General features: G+C 36.4%; 1 pseudogene; it reads left to right on the forward strand.

The window, feature by feature from the left end:
* The first annotated feature begins 18036 nt into the window (after positions 1 to 18036).
* LOC114026564 lies at positions 18037 to 20640 on the forward strand (annotated as a pseudogene).
* Positions 20641 to 22083: the final 1443 nt, after the last annotated feature.

Below are 22083 nucleotides of genomic sequence, written 5' to 3' on the forward strand. Positions count from 1 at the left end.
GGGCTGGATTAGTAGTTTTGAGAATCATCACTATAAAGATGATAATTGAATCTATGAGAACTGATGATATCACCAAGCACAATAATATAGGAGGAAGAGAAAAGAGGGCACAGGATAACCCAGTGGGACAGCTATAGTTAGCAGGCCAGACCTGGATAAAGATGGAGCAAAGAGAACTAAAAAAGTGTTCATCTAGATAGGAAGGGAACCAGGACAGTACAGTGTCATGAGAACCTATAAAGAAGAAAATATAAAAAAGAAAAGGGTGATAGACACTGTCAAAAACTGCAGAGAGGTCAAGAAGGATGAGGATGGGAAGGAAAAGTACACTAGATTTGGTAATTAAGAGATTATTGGTAATTTTGGAGAGAGTAGTTTCAGTTGAATGAGAAGGTCAGAAGCCAGGCTTCAGAGGAGTTAGAAGAGAGTGAGGGGAGAGGAAATGGAGATGTTGATAGCAGATGCTTTTTTCAAGAAGTTTAGCTGTGGAAAGGAGAAAAGCTAGAGGATGATAGCTAACAGGGATGGTTGGATAAAGGGAAGGTTTTTTAAGGGGTGGAGGAAGACACGAACACGTTTGTTGGGTGAAAAATGGAAAGTAGTTAGTCACCATCCTATGACAATAATTCATGCTTTACAAAAAAAGTAACCTTACCAGCACACGTGGCATAGAGATGATTGCAGTACTGAAATGCTTTCTCAGAAGTGTTGCAAAGCACAGTTCCTCACCTCCTTTCAAAACTTCAGTCTCTTTGGAGGATTCTCAACTAAGGCAGGTTTTTTGGCATAGAACATACTCCTCTGTAGGGGGCTACCAGCATGTGTCTTCATATACTTCATCACCAGCTATTCAGAGGATCACATGAATTGAAATGACTTTATTTGTACTATTATTCTTCATCTTCTGATAGTCAGTCAGCCTTCTAAGGTAGTCAAAAGAGACAAAAAGAAAAGAAAAAGAGAAGCCCATAGATCTCAAAACCAGCATTTATAATGGTATAGCAATATTGGCAGCAGTGACTTTCTCTGATAAAGTTGCATACCTGAAAATGAAGAGATGATTACATAGATTAGGCCCAATCAAAGCAATATTGTGCAGAATTTTTCTTCGCCTGTAGTCAATGATGCTGAGTGGTCCTAACTCATCTGGTAAAGTGATGCATTTGTTAAGGTACAAACCTCAACCTGCTACCCTGCTACTGATGCACATCTGTTGAGAGCATTGGGTACCAATAAAGGCATACCCTAATGTCACTTATTATTTCCATGACAGCATGGTGTTAGGCCAAACAATGTGCTTTTTCTGCTCCGTATCTAAGCCAAGAAGGGGATTTTTTTCCCAGATGAACAATGTTATAAATGTTAATGATGGGTGATCATCTGAATGATATGGCAGCAGGGTTTGGTTATAAAGTATTAATGATGTTAACACAAAATGATGCTGGCTGGGGCAATGTTATTTGGTTAATGCCTGTAATCATTTTTTAAATGAAAGCACAAATGTAACTGCTGCTGACTGAGAATTTCTATATTATATTTTAGCGAGAGATTTTCAAATGGCAGACAATTTACTACCTATTTCTGGTATTCATTGAAATAAGCAGAAGAGTAAGGTCAAATCAATTCAGGTAAATTTTAGAAAGCTACTCTTAAATAATAATATTGATAATTGCTAGCATTTACATAAAGCTTTAAAAGTACCAAAGTATTCTACATTCATTTTCTCATCTGAACCTCACAATAACCCTGTAATGAAGGGGCTATGATTCTCCCCATTTTTACAGATAAGGAAACTGAGGTTGAGGGAGTGACTTGCCCAGAGTTACACAGCTAACAAGTATCTCTAGCACAATATCATCTCAGGTCTTCCTGATTCCAAGTCCTTCCCTCTATTCACTGCACTACCTAGCTGCCCATATAGCAGATAAAATCTTCCAGTTACCATTTTGATATAAATATAGAGCACACTTGAATATAGGATCTTCCCCTAAAATAAGATCTTTCTGGTCTAAAGGGGAAAAAACACATAACTTAGTACTCAAAAAATTAAAATAAATGAAAGATTACTTAAAAATAAAATAAAATTCCTAAAAGGAGAAGCATATTACTTATAAAAAGTTGTACAGTTGGAGATTACCAGGGGTGTGTGAATTCAGCAAACCTTTAATGAGCATTAAGGTGTAAGGCACTAAAAATACAAAGACAAAAAATAAGACAACCTCTCCCCTTAAGTAAAACTATGCACACATAGATAAGTAAGAAAATACCAAATACATACAATATAATTTAGTATGGGCAGCTGGGTAGCATAGTGGATAGAGTACTAGTCCTGAAGTTAGAAAGACTCATCTTCATTAGCTCAAATCTGTCCTGAGACACTTACTAGCTGTGTGACCCTAGGCAAGTCACTTAACCCTGTTTATCTCAGTTTCTTCATCTATAAAATGAGCCGGAGAAGAAAATAGCAAACCACTCCACTATCTTTGCCAAGAAAACCCCAAAAGGGGTCACAAAGAGTTGGACACAACTGAAACAGCTAAATAACAACAACAAAATTTAGATGAAAGAACTATCAACTGGGAGATCAGGAAAAGCCTGCATAGGAGGTTGCACCTGATGACCTCTGAAGGGAGCCAGGTTTTCCAAGACATGGAGATGAGAATAGAAAGTGTTCCAGGTATAAAGGTCAGCCTGTGCAAAGTAGTCTCTTGCCAGGGATGTGGAGTGGGACCTCAGGGCTTGTGGCCACCAGTGGCAAACAGGATATACTCTCCATTTGGCCAAAAGGTGATCAGGAGAAAGGCAATCTGCATACCATCTACTAATTCTACCATGGACCCATGCCTCTTACTACAGAGGTTAGAGGCAAGATAGATAAAAGCCATGCAGAACATAGTTATTGATCACATCTAGATTTTGTAAAAAGCCAGGCTTTCAGGAGAAAAGAATAATTTTTTATTCCAATCAACAAGATACATTTCTTTTATGTTGACATAATATTTTGGGGGGTATGAAAAAAGCCCAGCAATTTCTCAAAAAATTAAGATGTTTTACATGGGAGTAAGACCATTTATCTTCCTATATTCTGAGATGAAAGCAAAACAATGAGCTGTCAGTCAGTCTGGCTTATTAAAACCTCTATTTTCCTCAGAAATGCAGGACAATGTGTGAAAAGTATTCTTTCTCAAAAATTCCTTCAATTTGCAGTTAACTCAGTATTCCTATCTATGAGTCTCCAAACCATTTGTTGACATCTTGGAAATCACAATCTGTAATTTTCTAACATTTACTGGGAGAGTGGGGGTGGGATTGGAATGAGAGTAGAGTTGGAGAACAGAAGGAACTCAGGGTTTTTAAAAAGTAGCAACTATAAGTGACTTAATGGCCAGATTCCTTCTCCCAGGGAGCTCTTGGAATTTAGCAATCCTTGCCTTGAAACTCTTATCCTCTTCAGAAAGTATTTGTACTAGAAGGGGGACTTGGAAACAAAGTGGTGGGATGGCCAGTACTCTTCTATTGTTGAGTAAGGACAGTGTTTCAGAGAATTGTAATTCAGATAGAAGTCAGTGAATTGACTAGTCTGAGAGTCAACATTCATTCTTGTCCATTGACTTCATGCCCCTATTTGCTCAGGATTAGCTCATGACTCCCTCCGAATTCTAATTGCACATCCAATCAATTAATCAACAAGCATTCATTAAGTGCTTATCATGTACCAGACATACAGAATACAAAGACAACAATAATAACAATAAATAATAGCAAGTAGCATTAAAAATGAAACAGTTCCTGCTCTCAAGGAACTTATGTTCTGTTTGGGGGAAAATACAAGTACAGACCAGTAAGGTACTAGGAATACTCTCTTCTCCAGAATTCAGGGGACATAGGAGGTCACTGGTTTAAACTACTAGCTGTAGCCCTACATAGGGACAAAGCATAATTAATTCACATAAACAAGAAGGAGAGATCAGGCTTCCCCCAAAATGTAACAGACAGATTCCCTATCCCAAAAAGTGTTACAGATGTTTAGCCATAACTAAAATACCTATTATCAAAATCTTTTATGAAAACCACAGCCAGGTAAGAGGGCTAAGGGGAAATTAACCTCACAAGTAAAAACCAGCAGTCAACGGGAACTGTTTTACATCCTAAGAAGATAGGTGTAGTCACAGTCTCACTTACGTATGATATAGATGGGCAGACAGACAGACAGACAGATAGATAGATAGACAGAGAGATAGAACAGTTTTATATCCTAAGAAGATAGGTGTAGTCACAGTCTCACTTACATGTGATATAGATAGGTAGACAGATAGATAGATAGATAGATAGATAGATAGATAGATAGATAGATAGATAGATAGATAGATTGATAGATACATAGATACATAGTAAACCCTATAAGTGAGTGAATGATGGAGCATAGAAGCCTGGGTGTATACCTGCTGACACAGCTACCATACATTAAGTACCACCATTAGCACACCACTTGATTACAAGTAGACTTCATATGTATGCTATGATTTTGCTACCTGCTTGACTCCAAACGCCTTCTTCCATCAAAGTATCTATTATTTCCCAGATTTAGGGCTCTGTTAAAATAAATTTTAAAATGCTGATGAGGAATGAAATATGTCATTATGAATCAGTTTGTTATAATCAGTTTATCCTAGACTACTAATATTGGAAGAGACCTTGTAGGTGATCTAGTCCATAACCTTCATTTTGGCTTACTCAAGGTTATAATTAGTTAGCGGCAGAACTAGGACTAGAAGTGAAGTCTCTGGATTCCCAGTCCAATGTTCTTTCCTATAGAGGTTCTACAGAGGTGATACCACCCCCTGGCAGGTGCTGGAAAGATCCAGGGGGTGGTAGTAGCCTCAGATACAATTGAGCGGTGTTGAATAAAAAGAAGGGGACAGTTGAACCATAAGTAAAAGAGAGAAGAAAAGTTTGAAAAACCATTTCTACATGTTTCATCTGTTGTGTAACAGAGTTAAAGTTGTAATGATTACGTTTTTTTTCAAATAAACACACAAAATGCAAGTTATAAGCCATCAGTGGTCAAGATTTTTACAGGTCTTAACAAGCAAGTATTGGCAGATGAGCATTGTCAGGAAGTCCCGCATGCATTGGTAGGAATATGTGTGTGCAAGGACTTATTTACAATACAATACAATATGACACAATATTGACATGACACAATATTGCATAATCAAAATTTTATTAAGGAAAAACATGTATTTACAAAAAGTTATTAAATTTAAGATATATCATTTTTTTAAAAAAATCATTTTATTTTTTTGAAATGATGCAAATTTTTAAAAAAGCATTAAAGGGTTAAAGAAAGTAGATTTCCAGGGGGGTGCTGAGTAATTTTTTTTTGCAAAAGGGGCAGTAGGTCAAATGTTTGGGAACCTCTGCAATACACTGTGCTTCCCATTATTTTTTAGCTATCAACTAGCAGAGAACAAGGCCTCAAAGGAATGTAACATAGGGTTTGGTTTGGTTTTATCCTGGTCAGTTCCTGATTTTTTTTTCATAAAGTTACTCTTGATATGAAAAATCCTCCCACCAATGTAGGTAGATTACTCATGCATAATAATATATAGTCTTAGAGAACTGCCCAGGTTACTGAACATTAAATGATTTGTTCATGGTCATGCAAAGTCAAGACTTGAACCCAGGTCTTCTTAACTCCAATAGTGCTTGTACAAAATGTTAGGACTTTCTTAATTTTTAAAAATTATTTTTCCTTTTACTTTTATAAGTCTCAATATTGGTCGATCTGTTCAGGAAGTAGGCTTATACAAAACCTTTCTCCTTTTGTGTTTTTTTTTTTTTTAATTTTAAGATTATCCTTCTATTTCTAGTAGCTTGTATTTCTTCCTTATTTTTTTGTTTTTCTCCTCCCCTGAGTTGGCCCGGGTAGTCCTGAGTTTGGAGATCCTTAGCTTTTTCGAGTTGGGGATATGAGGGCCTAGTTTGGGCCTTACTAAGAGTAAATTTTCCCAACTGAGGTCAACTAGGTTTCCAGTGCTCCTCTCTTCTGGGCCTTTGCAATGCATTGCCCTTCTAAATCATACCTTTATTTTGTGGCTATGCAGAATCAAAGCCATTTTCCTTTTGTGGAATTGTGGGAGAATATTCAGAATAAATCACTGCCATGAAAGAATCTGCCAGGCCCTTCCCTCCAGATAGATCCTGAGACACAAGCCTTCTAGGTTCCTTGTATTGTGTCTGATATGACAGGTTAGCAGTAGAGAAGATGAGCTTCAAATATTTAAGTCCTCCAATGTTATGTCAGAAAACTTTACTTTTTGTGGTGTTTCTGTCTTATCTTGTGGGTTCTTCTTTAGTAACTATTCAATATTCATTCCTTTTCTGAGTATTTTTTAGGTTGAAGAGGCATATAAAGAAAAAAATAGCTACATTGTTATCTTGCCAATAATGCTTCTTATAATTGTCTTTTGACAGCCTATATGGCTCTTGTGGCAGCTAGGTGATGCAATGAATGGATAAAGTCAGGGCTTGAAGTCAGGAAGAAATGAGTTTGAATCCCACCTCAGACACTTATTAGCTTTGTTACTCTTGGGAAGTCACTCATCCTTTACCTACTGTAAAATAATGATAATAACAGTGCCTGGCATATAGTAAGCATTTAATAAATACTTATCTTTCTTCCTATTGTTTATCTGGTCCTTCTCATTCTTAAAGGAGCTTGGTCTCATTTGGTCTGCTCCTGATGTCTAGGGATACAGGTATATTGGTAAAATCAAAGCCCAAAATGAAAAGAATGAAATTCTATGGCAAAATTTCTAATCAAGAATGGAAGTAGTTCTTTAAAAATTTTTTTGTTGATCTTTTATTTTAAGTCTGTCATTTCCCAATCACCCTCCCAACAAGATCACCCCATTTTATCAAAGAAATGGTTAAGCAAAATAAATTAACACATTGATCACCATTTCTGACAATGGATGGCTCACTCTGTACCCAAAGTTTACCATATTGCTACTGAGAGGAGAATGCAAGATTGATCATTTCATTGATCGGAATTCTAGGCTTTTTTAAAAATAATCTTTTCCTTCATGCCATTATGGTGGTTGTGAATATTGTTCTCTTGGTTCTTGATTCTCTTTGTGTCAGTTCAAATACCTCTTCCAATGTTTCCCAGAATTCTTCATTTCTATTGTTTCTTATGATTCAAAAATAAGATGAGGCACTAGACAGGTAATTTCAATGGTACAGAGAACTCCTAGATCTACAAAGGCAGGGCGGTACCTTCTTTGAACCTTTTAGTTTTAGAGTTGCTCAGAGCACTGAGAACTTACATGACTTGCCCAGGGTCACAGAGCCCATGAGTGTAAGAGTCAGGACTTGAATCTAAGTCTTTTTGGTTCCAAGGCCAACTCTTTTATCCACGCTGTTCAATGATATTTTATTAAATTCATACCATACATTTGCCAGCAAGTCCCTAGTCAATTGCCTCCAACTTAGTTGAAGAAGTACTTTTTTGAACAGCACCTATGAAATAAGGCTTGTATGGATAGTCCCCTATTTGGACAGTGACTATAGGTTGTTATATCACAAGATAACAATATTCTTACTTCCTTCAGTGACAGAAGGCTGGTTAATGCTATGTTTCATGAATAAATTTTTCATGCCTATAGGAATTCTCCCCTCTAAGTAGCTCAGCTCCTGAGATTTAAGATCAGGGTGATGTTGCCGTGGTTGAGAGGACCCAATGCCCAATATTATTGCTGCCTCTGGCTGGCCCTTTGGTGTCCCTTTCCAGTTGTCAAGATGTTCACAATGAGCAATAAATGAATCCAAAAGAGAGCAACATAAAGAAAGCTTTTTAACCATTATTTTTCAAAGTTCTTAGGAGATCTTAACCAAAAAAAAAGTGCTCCACCAAGGCCCTCTCCTACTGAATTTACTTTGCTTGGACTCGGGACAATTTTGTGTGAGTGATTTAACTTTGTAAAAGCAAGGTGACACCAATACTTGGAGCTGTTGTTTTCTCCAGTGTATTTTGTTATGCCTTGAAATCCTGCTTCTGAACATCTCCCTCCTCCACAAGCATTTCCCCTCCTATTAAAAGCTCTCATCCATTCTCTCTGACACCTTCCCAGTACATGGTGATCTCTCTCTCTCTCTCTCTCTCTCTCTCTGTCTGTCTCTCATTCTCTGTCTCTGTCTCTCTGTCTCTCTCACACATTGTCCATATCACTCACTGGCACTTAATCACAGGCAGTCTTGGATTGTTATTTTGAATTGCTATTTAAATCACACTGATATTTGACATTTCATGTCCTTCTACCTTATTTTCTCAACAACAGTGTAAGAACCTAAAGGACAGAAACTACTTCATCCATTTTTTTTAATTTCCCACAAAGTGTCCTGACCATGGCAGGTGGCTAATAAATATCTGTTGGCTGATTAATAATTCTTGCTACTTATCTTGACTTTTAAGTCCTGGGTTGTGCTCCAAACACAATATTCTCTTTCCTCAAGTAGGGGCCAAGAGCAAAAAGTTCCCTTATCAACAACTCACCAGCAGAGATCAGAAGTGGTAGCCATATGACATCATGGCTCCAGTAGTGTTATAGGGAGCATGTCAGGACTAAAGCAGAACAATTTTATAATTATGTGTTCCTTCCTGACTGTTCTATGGAGTTGAAAGTGTTAGAGAAACCTAAGGACAAATTCATTCTATAAAACCACTGAAGGGCTATGAGTCACTGAACACATCTAATTATTGATTAGTTTGTATTCTATCACTGATCCCAATACATCACTGACTAACTCCATTATTGTCCTAAATACATCACTGCCTCTACTCCCACACAGCCCCGATCTACCACTTCTCCCTATTTCACCATTGTCCTAACTCCATCACTGCCCCTACTCCATCACTGATCCCAATATATCACTGGTCCTACTCCATTACTGCCCCACTCAGTTGCTATTCTAACACTATCAATATTCCAACTCTATCACTATCCTTCAATGTATGAATGCATTATTTCACATAAAACTTGTTGTCTTCGTGTACTCCTAGGTGACAAAGACTGTGCCTACCAACAAATGTATATAATATAGAAAAATGCAGGTCTAAATTCCTACACATAAAACAATATACTATTAGAGCTAGAAAGAATCTTAATGCTCATCTAATCCAACCTACTTATTTTACACATAAGGAAAGTCAGGCCCAGAGAGATTAAATATCAAATGCCTTAGATACTAGCCTTAGAAGCAGCTCAATTAACAAAAATACAATACAAAGACAATATCTTGCATCTATCTCCTCATCCAGACTCACGTATCCCACACATTCATTCAGTGGCTCGTCATCTCTCACCTATACAACAGTAATGTCTTCCTATTTTTTCTCCCTACTTCCAATCTTTCCTCCTCCAACTAGTCCTTATATCTGCCAAAACAATCACCCCAAGGCACAAGTCTTATGATGTCAAACTTCTGGCTTAAAAAACCTTCAGGAGCTTACTGTTGACTATAGGGTAAACTACAAATGTCTTGGTCTGGCATTTTAAGACTTTCCAATCTGGCTCTCATCAGGCCTTTCAGCCTTACTGCTAACTCAATACTCCATCTCCTGCTTCAATTCATTCACACAGGCAATCCCCAATGCCAGGAACACACTTGCTATGCATGTCTTACCTTTGGCTCAGAATGTTTGTCTTCCTTCAAGACTCAACTCAGTTGTTATCTCTTCTATAAAGTCTTCTCTGATCCTCCAGTGACTAGAGTTCTCTGCTTCCTCAATTTTCCTTTTGTTGTACAGTGTTTCATGTGTATATCTTGTATTCTTACACACACAACACAATATAAACTCTTTTTTTATTTTTGTCATTTTATCCCTTGCACCTATTACACTGCCAAGAATGTATTATTAAATTGAATGACTTGAAAACAAAAACATATACTTTTAATACTTATCAAAATAATAAGAATTCATCATCAGGCCTTCATTTTTAATCCTAATTGAATTTTATTTCATACATCTCAATCCACTAGCCTCAGAGATAGCATCACAAATACTCCTTGTACCCCATTGCCATTTCCAGACTAATCTTTCTACCACTATCACTCAGCAACTTCTCCTGCTGTGAAGTTCATTCTATACAAATTTATGACCCAGTAAAAAAAAAAGTCAAACTGTAATATTTTTAAGCAAACCAATAGGAAAATGCCATGTCCTTGAGCTGATTACTATTTTTATTATGTTATGGTCTATAAAGAATGCATTTACTTTCCCTACCTTTTAAATATTTATTTGCAATCTCTCTGTGCTCTCATACATGGCCAATTTTTTTAAAGTTCCATATGGTGCTGAGAAATACGTATATTTATTAGCAGTCCCATTTAGAAGATTCCACATGTCTTTAAGTTCTACTTTCCATAGCTATTTGGTCAGTTCCATATTTTCCCCCAATTACAATGTTTCTATTAGATTTTTTTTCTAATATAGAGAGGAACATTAAAATCTCCCTATCACTATTGTACAAATGCTTATGTCTCCTTGAAATCTAGTTGCCTTTTCCCTTGTGAATTTACGTGCTGAGGAATTTGGAACATATAAATTTAATATTGTTATTGGTTTGTTGTTTACAGTTTCTTTCAGCATAACCTTGTTTATCTCATTTTATGTTGTGAATGTTTGTTTTTGCACTACACTTTCCATCAGCTGCTTTGTTTGGTTTTGACTCTACAAATCATCCTGCCCCTGTGCTAAGTATCTGTCTATCTTCTGGCAGCTCTCCCTACCTCCAACTCCCTGCTTTTCAACTTTTTTTGTGTATTATTTTCCTCCATCACATTACAAGCTCCTTGAGGGCAGGGATGGTCTTTCTTTGTCTTATTTGTATCCCCAGTCCTTAGCACCATGCTTAGAACATACTAGGCTCTTAATAAATATTTGTTTACACTTCAATTTGACTTCTACTTCCATTATTGTCTTCTGTACTTTTTTTTAGAAAGAAATCTCTTAATGACTCCTCTTGTGGTTGTTGTTGTTAACCCCATAATTCTCTTTCCCTTTTGAGGTTTTTTTCCCTCTTTTTTCCTGGGGCATTTTACTTTATTACCAGTGCCTTCTTTGTTGCTATGTTTGTTTACCTATCTTGTTTCTGTCATCTGTGGCATATAATCTGATTTTCTATGTAAGGATTTCTTTCAAATACCTGTTTTAAATGAATGTTAATTTTTTTTAAATTTATAGTTAGGCTTGGGTTTTCAGAATATGCCAAGTTGGGGGTGATTCTTGAACTCCTTTGTGGTACATAATTCCATTCCCTCCTTTGGCTTCCAGGCATAGAATAGTATTCTATTATTCTACATCCTTTCCTTAACATTTGAAGGTCTTTCTACTGGTCACTTACAAAATTTGTCATTGGAATTGTAAAATATAACCATTGTATGCCTTGAAATCTGCACTATAGTTGTGTTTTTTTTTCTTCTTCTGGAGGTGAGCTAAGGCTTTTTTCAATTGGTAATTTGTTTTCTGTGTTAAAAAGTTCTGGGAAACTTCGCTATATAATTCCTTAAATTGTGGTGCTTAGGTTTGATGTGTTCTTCTGGGAGATGTACAGTCCTCAAGCTGTTTCTATGCATTCTGTTTTCAAGATAAATATATTTTGTTTATATGGAAATCAGGCTTTCTTTTATCATTATTTTTGCTTCACTCCTTACAGTCTCTTTTCCTAAGTTGTCATCTGTGTCACATCCACTAATGGTGGTGGTACCCTGACGCTCTGTTCTTGAATTTCCTCTTAGTCAGGCAATAAGCATTTATTAATCCCTTACTATATGCCAAACTCTGTGCTAAGTGCTGGGGAGACAAAGAAAAACAAAAAGACACTCCCTACACTCAAGAAGCTCAGTCAAAGGGGGGAGAAAACATGAACATAACCATGTGCTAACAAGATATGGGAAGAATAAATTGGAGCTAATCACAGAGGGAAATTATTAGCATTAATGAGGACTGGGAAAATCTTATAGAAAGTGGGATTTTAGGTACAGCTTGAAGGATGGCAGAAAAGTAAAGAGATGGAGATGAAGAAAGAGAGAATTCCAGGTATGGAAGACAGCCAGTAAAAATGCCCAGAGTCTGAAGATGGACTAGCTTTTGGGAAAAAAAAAAAACAGAAGGGAGGCAAGTGTCACTGGATAACAGAGTAAATGTCAGGGTATATATAAGGTACAAGAAGATTGGAGGTAGAAAAGAGTCAGGTTATGAAGGACTTTCAAAACCAAATAAAAGATTTTATATTTTATCCTGGAGATGAGAGAGTCACTTGAGTTAATTGAATAGGGACGTGACATTATCAGATCTGTGCTTTAGGAAATTTAATCTGACCTCCAAGTGGAAAGTAGACTGGACTGTGGAGAGACTTGTGGCATGGGGACAACCAGAAGGCTATTGCAACAGTCCAGACGAGAGGATGAAAGCCAAAATGGGAGTAGTGGCAATATCAGAAGAGAGAAGGGGATATGTGTGTGTGTGTGTGTGTGTGTGTGTGTGTATGTGTGTGTGTATGTGCGTGTGTGTGTATATATATATATATGTGTGTGTGTGTGTGTGTGTGCGCGTGTGTGTGTATGTGTATCTATGTATACATATGAGAAATGTTACAGAGGTAGCATTGACAGGACTTGGCAATTGATTGGATGTGGGCGGGGGGGTTGAGAGAAAGGGAGGAGCTGAGGATGACATCTAGGTTGTGAGCCAAGGGAAATAGGTTGCTGCCCTTGAAAAAAATAGGAAAGATAATGAATTCAGTTTGGACATGCCTAGTTTAAGATGTCTACAGGAAATCTTGTTCTAGTTGTCTAAGAGCCAGTTGGAGATATAAGACTATAGGACAGAAGAGAGGTTAAGCCTGGATAAACAAATCTGAAAATCATCTGCACAGATGATGACTCAATCCATGGGAACTGATCAAATCACCAACTGAAGTAATTGAGGAAAAAGAAAAGAGCTAGCTTAAGACGGAGCCCTGTGGTATAAAATTTAGCGAGCATGATCTGAATGAAAATTCAACAGAATTGACTGAGAAGGAGTGAGGTAGACAGGTATCAGGAGAACCAGAAGAGAGAAATGTCATGAAAACTTAAGATGATAAAAAGATTTAAAAGCTGCAGAGAATTCAAGAAGGATAAGGATTAGTGACCAGATAGCTTCTATGGGTTCAATTATCTCTATGCAGATGTCTCTCAGATCTATAAATCCAGATCTACCTAGTGTCTCTCCTGAGGCCTAGTTCCCTAACACAAAGTACTTATTGTATATTCTATAATCTCAATCATAAGACATCTCAAACTCAGCATGTCTAAAGCTAAGCTCATCTTTTCCCTTGAAGAGACCTCTCTTCGGAATTTCCTTATCTGGAACTTTTCTATTATATTGAGAGCATTACCATCCAACTCACCAAGTTTGCATCTTCAGGTCCATCTTTGACTTTCTACTCTTATTTACCCCATATATCCACAGTTGACAAACCTTGTTGTCTCTGTATCCACAACATGTCGTGCATGTTTCTTCTCTACAAACAGAGCTACCATCCTAGTTCAAGCTCTCATCACCCATCAATGTAATAGCCTGATAGTCTAGGCAAAAATTGCCTAGGCTTAAAATGGGCTCTTATTTGGTCTCTCTACCTCAAACTTTTCTCTAGTCTAATCCATCCTCTACTTAGCCACCAAGATGATTTTTCTAAAATGTAGGTCTGACCATGCCAGCCCTTACTTAGTAAATTCCAGTGGTTCCCTATTGCCTCTAGAATAAGATATAAACTCTACTTTCCATTTAAAACTTGGAGCCAGCTCCATGGGGGTTTCCACCAGCCACAGGGTTCATCAGCTGGCCTTCCTGCTGTCAAGGGCACCACCATCCTCCCAATCACCCAGAACTTTACTGAGGAAGAAGCAACCCATTATAGTTTGGGACTGTGCTAATTGTTATGAAGTTTTTTTCCCTTAAAATTAAGCCTAATTTTTCTTCTTTGCAACTTCTATTTACAGGTTCAGGGATTTATAGGTAGACGAGATATCAAAAGTCAGTTCATTCAATACCCTTGTTTTTCAGGTCAGAAAACGGAGGCCCAGTTCTTCCTTCTATATCCAAACAGAACAAGTTTACTTCCTCTTCTATGTTACAGCCCTTCAAATATTCTGTAACAGGTATTATCCTCTGTCTAAGTCTTAGCCAGGCTTAACATCCCCAGTTCCTTGGACTGATCATTATATGACATGATCTTCTAAAGTTATGGCACCTAGACCTGAACATAATACTGTGGTTATGGTATGACTTGGGAATAGTACTCTAGATGAATGCAGAAATATTATATCTCTAATCCTATACATCAGTAGTGTCAAAGACACAGCTGACTTGCAATACTCCCAAGTACAGATTAAAACATAGTTGGGACATATTTAATAAAACAAAAATATAATAAAACATAGTTAATATTATATTTTAAAACTAAGCCAATATGTTTATTATACAAAGATCTCTTTGTACAAATTAGTACCCACATTTCTATTTGATTTTGACACTACTCCTATACACTGTGCTTCTCTTAATGTAGCCTAGGATTCCATTAGGGATTTTGTTTTGTTTTGTTTTGGTTTTTTTGACTACTACATTATACTGTGGATACTAAACTTGCCCATGAGCTTGCAGTCCACTAAGGCTCCCAGGATTTTTTCAGAGGAACTACTATCTAACCAAAACTCCCCTATCTTGCACTTATGAAGTTAATTTTTCAACCTAAATGTAAGACTTTCTATTTATCCCTATAAAATTTAATTTCATTCAATTTAGCCCAATGTTTTTATTATAATCTTTTTGGATCCTGACTCCATCATTCATCATGTTAGTTATCCCTGTAACTCTCTGAGCTTTGTGTCATCTCCAAATTGGAGAATTATGCTATCAATGCTTTATCTAAATCACTGGAAACAATGCAAAACAATACAAGGTAAAGCACAGATTGTAAGAGCAGTCCCCTAGAGAACTCCTTCCAGCATGGCATTGGATGATTAAGGACTATTGTTTATGTCTGACTTAATCTTATCCACCCAACTCCACTATTGCCTAAACAATATCTTCATATCTATTTCCCAAGACCAGTATGAGAAACTTCATCAAATATTCTGCCAACTCCCTCTTCACAACACTGATCTATACAGTTCTAAAAAAACTAGCTACAAAAATAAAACAAGAGAACAAAATTAAAGGTATAAATATTTGCAAAGTAGAGTCAGATGGCATGATGACATGATCATATATTCAAAAAATTACAGAGAATCAGGAAAGAAATTGAAATGACTAATAGCTTCAGTAAGGTAGCAGGAGAAAAAACTAAATTCACAAAAATAAACCATCAGTTCTATATAGTAATCTTAGAACCTGAGAAGAAACACAAAGAGGAACTATATTCAAAATAATCACAAAATGCATGAATTGTTCAGAATTTAACTCACCAAGACACACACAAGATTCACATAGAAAGAACTATAACACACTTTTCAGAAAAGGGAGATAAAATAATTGGAAAGTCATTCACTGCTCATTGTTGGGCTATACTAATATAATGAAAATTATGATGTTACCTAATTTAATGTATGGATTTAGCACTTTATGCATGAAATTACCAATGGGATAGCTTGCTGAACTGGACAAAACAATAATAAAATCTTTTTTTTGAATAACAAAAAGTTTAAACTAGAAAGACTATGGAACTCTAATCAAGGTGAAAAATAATTTTAGAATGCTGATATTGAAGCATGCCAATGATTTCTCAGCAGGGAGGTGATTGATCAGAGGTACAGAACACTTTTAGACATGTGGAGTGGTTTTACATGATATTAAGTAGTGATAGAGTTGCAATACTTTTTAAAAGAAGACAAAAATAGTATCAATAAAAATTAAAATTTACAAATGACAACAAAAATTCAGAAATAAATATAACCAGAGTAATTTCATTACTACATATAAATTTAATGTTTTAAAACAAAGCATATAAAACAGAAGATCACAGCTTCATGTGCAATCTTTTTTGCTCAATATATGCTGAAATATTAAGGGTTATTGATAATTGGTAAGAAAAGTATTTGTAAAGGACTCAAGGGAGAAAAATGAGAAAAGGTACTAATTAAGAATATACAATTTCACCAGAATTCAATGTATATTTTAAAGTGCTAGTTATAAAAATCCATTTGATGTTGGTTAAAAAATGAAAAAATATATTAGTAAAATCAATTAGGTAAGCAAGAAAACAAAGCAATCAAAACCAGTAATCTAGTGTTTGATAAAGCTACAAACAAATTACTGGAGAAAAACCCCTTTTTTCCTAAGAATTGCTAAGAAATTGGGAAGCAGTTTGATAGAAATTGAGCTTAGATCAATGACTTATACCATATACCAAAGTGAGTAACTGACCTGAATATAAAAGATGACATCATAAACATTTAGATAGGGATAAGATAAGGCCTTTCAAAACTGTAGTGAGGGGGAAAATTCTTAATTAATCAAGGGATAAAGTAAATCATAAAAGATACAATAGGTTATTTTTATCTACCTAAAATTTTCAAAAATCACATGAATAAAACTAATAGAGAATTCAAAGAGAAATTGTAACATGGGGAAATATTTGCAACAAAAACCTAAGATGTATAATAAAGAATTGATTGACACAAAGATATTATACCAAGTGCCAGTCCCCTAATAGATATATGAACAAACAACATGGGAAAACAGTTTCTAAATGAATTGTAAACTACAAATGACCATATGAAAACTTGTTCCAAATAATTAATCATAAGAGAAAAAAAGGAAATGGAGATTTTGCTTTATACCATTAAACGATGGGAAGACAGAAACACTTTTGATGGAGCTCTGAATTGGTTCAAGTATTCTAGCAATGCATTTGGATGTATGTTAGCAAAATGACTAAATTGTCTATATTCAGGAATCCAGCAAAACAATTTCTGGATTACAAAAAAGGAAGTTTAAAAAAAATCCAATATACTAAAACATTCATAAGGGAACTCTTTGTGATAGCAAAGAAATGGAAAACATGTGGCTTAAAATTAACTGGGAAAGGTTGAAAAAATATGTCTGTGTAGATTGGATTAGTATTGCGTAGTAAGAAATTAAAAATATGAAGGACAGAGAATTAATGCAGAGTGAAATAAGCAGAACTTGGGGCAGGAAGGTAGTGCAGTGGATAGAGCACTGACCCTGGAGTTAGGAGGACCTGAGTTTAAATCTGGCCTCAGACACTGACACTTACCAACTGTGTGACCCTGGGCAAATCACTTAACCCTGATTGCCTCACAAAAAAGAAAAAGAAAAGAAAACAAAGTAAGCAGAACCAAAGGAATAATATTCACAACTACAATAAGGCAACTGGAAATCTCAGCAAAAGAAATTCATCCTGTGAGGGTTGAAAAGCAAGTGAAGAATCAGAAAAAAACAGATAATGAAACATACATGCCCTCCCATAGGAAAGAGAAATGAGGCTATTAAGTGGTATAATGAATAGACTCCTGGGCCAAGAGTCAGAAAGACCTGAATTCAAATTCTATTTCAGGCACTTACTACCTGTGTGACTCTGGGTAAGTCTCTGCCTCAGTTTCTTCAACTCTAAAATGAGGCTAATTACAGCACCTACCTAACAGGGTTGTTGTGAGGATCATATGAGATCATATTTGTATAATGCTTAGAACAGCTCCTGACACACAGTAGGTGCTAAGTAAATGGTTGTGCCCTTCTGTATACATTGTTAGGTACAGTTATTATATGTGGTGATTTGTCAGCCTCTTATTTGACATTTAAAGTTCTGTACAATTTGGGCCCATCTTGTCTTCCCAGCCTTATTTTACATTATTCCCATTCACACACTCTATATGGTCCAGCCAAACTGACCCTCTTGCTTTTTCTCACTCATAACATTCTATTTCTGATCTCTTTTGCCTTTGCCCTTGCTGGCACACATACTTGAAATGCCCTCTCTCCTCATCTCTGCCTTCTGGAATGTCTGGGGTTATCTATCCAAGGTAACTGATAAATGGTTCATCGATCACATCTGGAAAGTTTTCCAGCATCCATAGATGTAGTTTGTCTGAGATAACAAGTGACTTGTATATATCAAGGTCAGCTAAGTGTTTCCTAATTATCTCCTTACTCATCTCAAATATCATGTACCTATTAGCTATTTTTGTTCTGTCCTTTCTAGTTTGAAGATCATTCTCCTTGGCAGAGACTGTGGAAACAAAACAGGAACTAAACAGTTCCACCTTCTGTCTGTCATCCATGATCATTGTTCACAAGCCCTGTCCCTTCCTTTTGAATTAGCAAGTATTTATTAAGCATCTATTACATGCCAGGAAATGTAGGAGGTGCTCAAGATATGAAGACAAAACCAAAACTGTTCTAACGGTGTTTACTTTCTTCTGGGAGTGGTGCTATAACATGGCTACAGAGGGAGAGGGAGAAGGAGAGAATATTATCTCCCTATCTCCTATTTCTTCTTTGATGCTTTTCTCCAAATCAAAGCAGCTTTTTTTTTTCTAATAAACTACTGTATATCTTGATTTTTCTCACCAACCTCAGCTCTTTCTTTGGTTTAGTACTTCTGCTAGCTACATTTGTAATATCTTATCATACTTTTGTATTCATCCCGAGTGTTACCTTTCTTTCATCAACTACATCAGTCAATCATCAACGATGTAGTAAGTATGTGCTATGTGCCAGGTACTGAATTAGGACCTGGGGATAGAAAGAGGAAAATGAGATAGTCTTTGTTCTTAAGGAAATTACAATCCCATCGAGGAATTTCAAAATCTAAGCTGGTTGGTGCATTCACTCTGTCTCTTCAGACAATTCTCCATATTCTTCCTCAATGACATTTTTTTTCTTTTGGAGTCTTCAGAATTTCATTTTAAAAATTTCTTACCATAGCTAACTTCCCCTACAGAGTTTTCATCCAGGAGAGCCTACCAATTTTTTCTCAGAACCTTTTGTTTTTTTTGCTGTTGAGAATAAGATCCAATATAGAAGCTATCTTAATTGGTTCCTTCAGCTTTTAGAAGATCAAATGATCATTAAGACAAGCAAAGAAGTTAGCTCTTCTGTTTTAGACAGAGAGGAAGCTCCAACATATACCTAGATATCTGAAATCCTCCATTGCTACTACATCTTGTTTCTGTACCAGACATGATCAATTTGCCACATTACTTATCTATCTCTTCTTTTGATCCAACCAGTATGAAATTAGTTCTGTATTGATTTACTTACATAAAGGACTCAAAGTTTCACCATCATGGTGACCTTCATGCATTGAATCTCTTTCAACAAATTAACCAGTATTTATTAAGGCTACTATATGAATCCATTTTCCTAGCCCTAACAAACAAAGTACTTAGTCATCAGAAAGGATATTCAATCTTGGTCTCACCATCAACCAATCTTTCCCAACATGATAAATTTCTACCAATATCAGGCTATTTCAGGGCAAGTCAACCAGAGAAATGGTTCATAGCCATTCACAATAACTTCTCACTGTTCTTGATGGGACCAAATGACCAAAAGGAGTTTATTCTATGCCTATCATTAAGTTTATGATAGATATTTCAAACTGTTAACTCTTGAATTCCTTGAACCTGTAAAATTCTCTTTCACAAGATAGAAAAGTTATCTTTAGAGTACCAATAGACAGTGCTTAGAAAGACAGCAATTAGGGAAAAGCCCATCCTACTTCTTTCTTGTAGTCTCCCTATCTTATTGCCTTTTGACATACTATCCTCAAAGAGTAACCTTTTTATGTCATTTTCCCTCATAAAATCATACCATCCTATTTTGCCACCCAACTCATATATAGCATGTTGGATAAAACATCTGTGGCAGATTTATGGAAGGATATGAACTAGGCTTCATAAAGCAGAGAGAAACTATTACTTTAGTTATACACCAAGGTGGTAATCTATCTTCTAACCATACTGCTCAGGCAACTACCAGTCCTCACACCTATCAGGCCTATCTGCTGGGTGCAGACTACTCCCTTCCCCTCCCAAGACTCTATGCACCAAAATTTCCTCTGAGAAGGAATCTTCTACTTTTCTCTCCTATAATGATGTTTCCCTGGGAAAATCTGGAGACAGAAGAATACTGGTTGAATATGGCTCCTGCCTAGTCTGGAGTAACTATAATACAACCCCAAAGGTAGCATTCTATCACAACAAATTCTTAAGACATGCATTCATGGGAACAAAGTTGCTGGGAATCCTTGCCCCACCTGGCAGGATCCATGTGGACTTTAGAAATGGGAAGCTATTGAAGCAACTTTTCTGTCCTCACACAGGTGTCAACTTCTAGGCCCTACACAAAGGCATTTGTATGAAGCAGCATAAGAAGCTGACAGATGCCATCCTGAAGGCCAGAGACCAGGGTTTTCTTCATGACCAATTCCCACTTATATAGCCATAGGACACTGATTTCAGCAACTCCCATGGGACTGTGAGCTATACCCCTAATGGCTCTCCCCTAGCTTCAGGTTCTAGTATTCATGGTACACTTGGCAGCAGCCATCTGACAGAGATATGTATTAGACCCAACTTAGGAAGAAGGAGATTCATCCTAAAGTCAATGCAGTTGTTTTTGGAGTTATACACGGTATATGAAGGAGAAAGAGACACCAAAGTTATGAGGGAAAAAATCTCAGATCTTAATGCAAACAAACAAGATAATGGAGAGAAAATCACTGACTACTTATCTATATGCCTACTCTCTTATCTATGCATGAATCAAGGGCATCCTTAATGAGGGTAATAGGGAAAAAGTAGACCTTCATAGATGATAATTAACAACAGGTTACATCCTGATAGCTAGGTGGTACAGTGGATAGAGTGCTGGGTCAGGAGTCAGAAAGACTCATGTTTTGTCAGTTCAAATCTGGCCTCAGACACTTACTAGTTGTGTGATGCTAGCAAGTCACTTAACCCCATTGGCTTCAGTTTCCTCATCTATAAAATGAGCTGGAGAAGGAAATGGCAAACTACTCCAGTATCTTTGTCAAGAAAATCCTAACTGGGGTAATGAAGAGTCAGAAATGACTGAACAAAAAAATCTTTACCATTTTTGGTTGACTGAAATATGTAGAGAATATAAGATCTTATTGTACTTATTTTTTATTACAAAAACCATCTGACTCAGCAAAGTACTTTTTTCAACAAAGTGTTCCCTATCCATACATGAAAATTGTTCAAGATTCCTTGAAAGATTTAATAGCAAAAATAACACTATTTGATGATTATAAGCAACAGGAAAAGCATAAACCAAGAAGATGTCGGTTTGCCAAAGGTGTTTGCCACTATGATAAAGGGATTCAGCACAGAGTTCATGTTGAAAAAGAATTCTCCATGGATAATGAATGTAGTCTTCTAAATCCCTCTGTTTGCAGGTGACATTATACTGATTGTGTTAAGCCCTGAAACATTGGGCATCTCCTGAAAGAGATCTGTAATTACTCAAAGCATTTAGCCTGACTATGTATTCTGTAAAAGCCAAGAATGCCTATTGCCCAGATTGTAACATGCATTTGGATAGATAACCTATAGAGTTTGTCTATTAGTATGTATGTTTGGGGAAAACAGTACAAATGGATGACAAATTAACATCCAATTTCAACAAGAGGAGGAAAGAAGCCTGGATTACCTTTGGGAAGTTTTGATACTTTTTTAAAAAGCTACTTTCTCTTGAAAGCAAGGCTTTCCATTTTTAATGCCAACATTCTACTTTAGGTTGCTATATGGCAGAAAAAAAACATTGACTACATTTCAAAAAAAATTGAATATTAATATTTCATGGAGACCAATGGAAAGGCATGTGGTGGACATGAGCAGGTTGCAACCTATAACCAAAAAGGAACTCTTAAAAATAGGATTAAAAGGTGTCATCAAGGAATTTTGTGATAGGAAAAGAAGATAGACTAGTCATATGGAGAGGGTAAGAGATGATGGATGGACAGCCTCTCCTAATAACCACAAAATATC

The sequence above is a fragment of the Vombatus ursinus genome, unplaced genomic scaffold (genome assembly GCF_900497805.2).
Source record: "Vombatus ursinus unplaced genomic scaffold, bare-nosed wombat genome assembly UNPS02014841.1, whole genome shotgun sequence".
NCBI classification, from domain to species: domain Eukaryota; kingdom Metazoa; phylum Chordata; class Mammalia; order Diprotodontia; family Vombatidae; genus Vombatus; species Vombatus ursinus.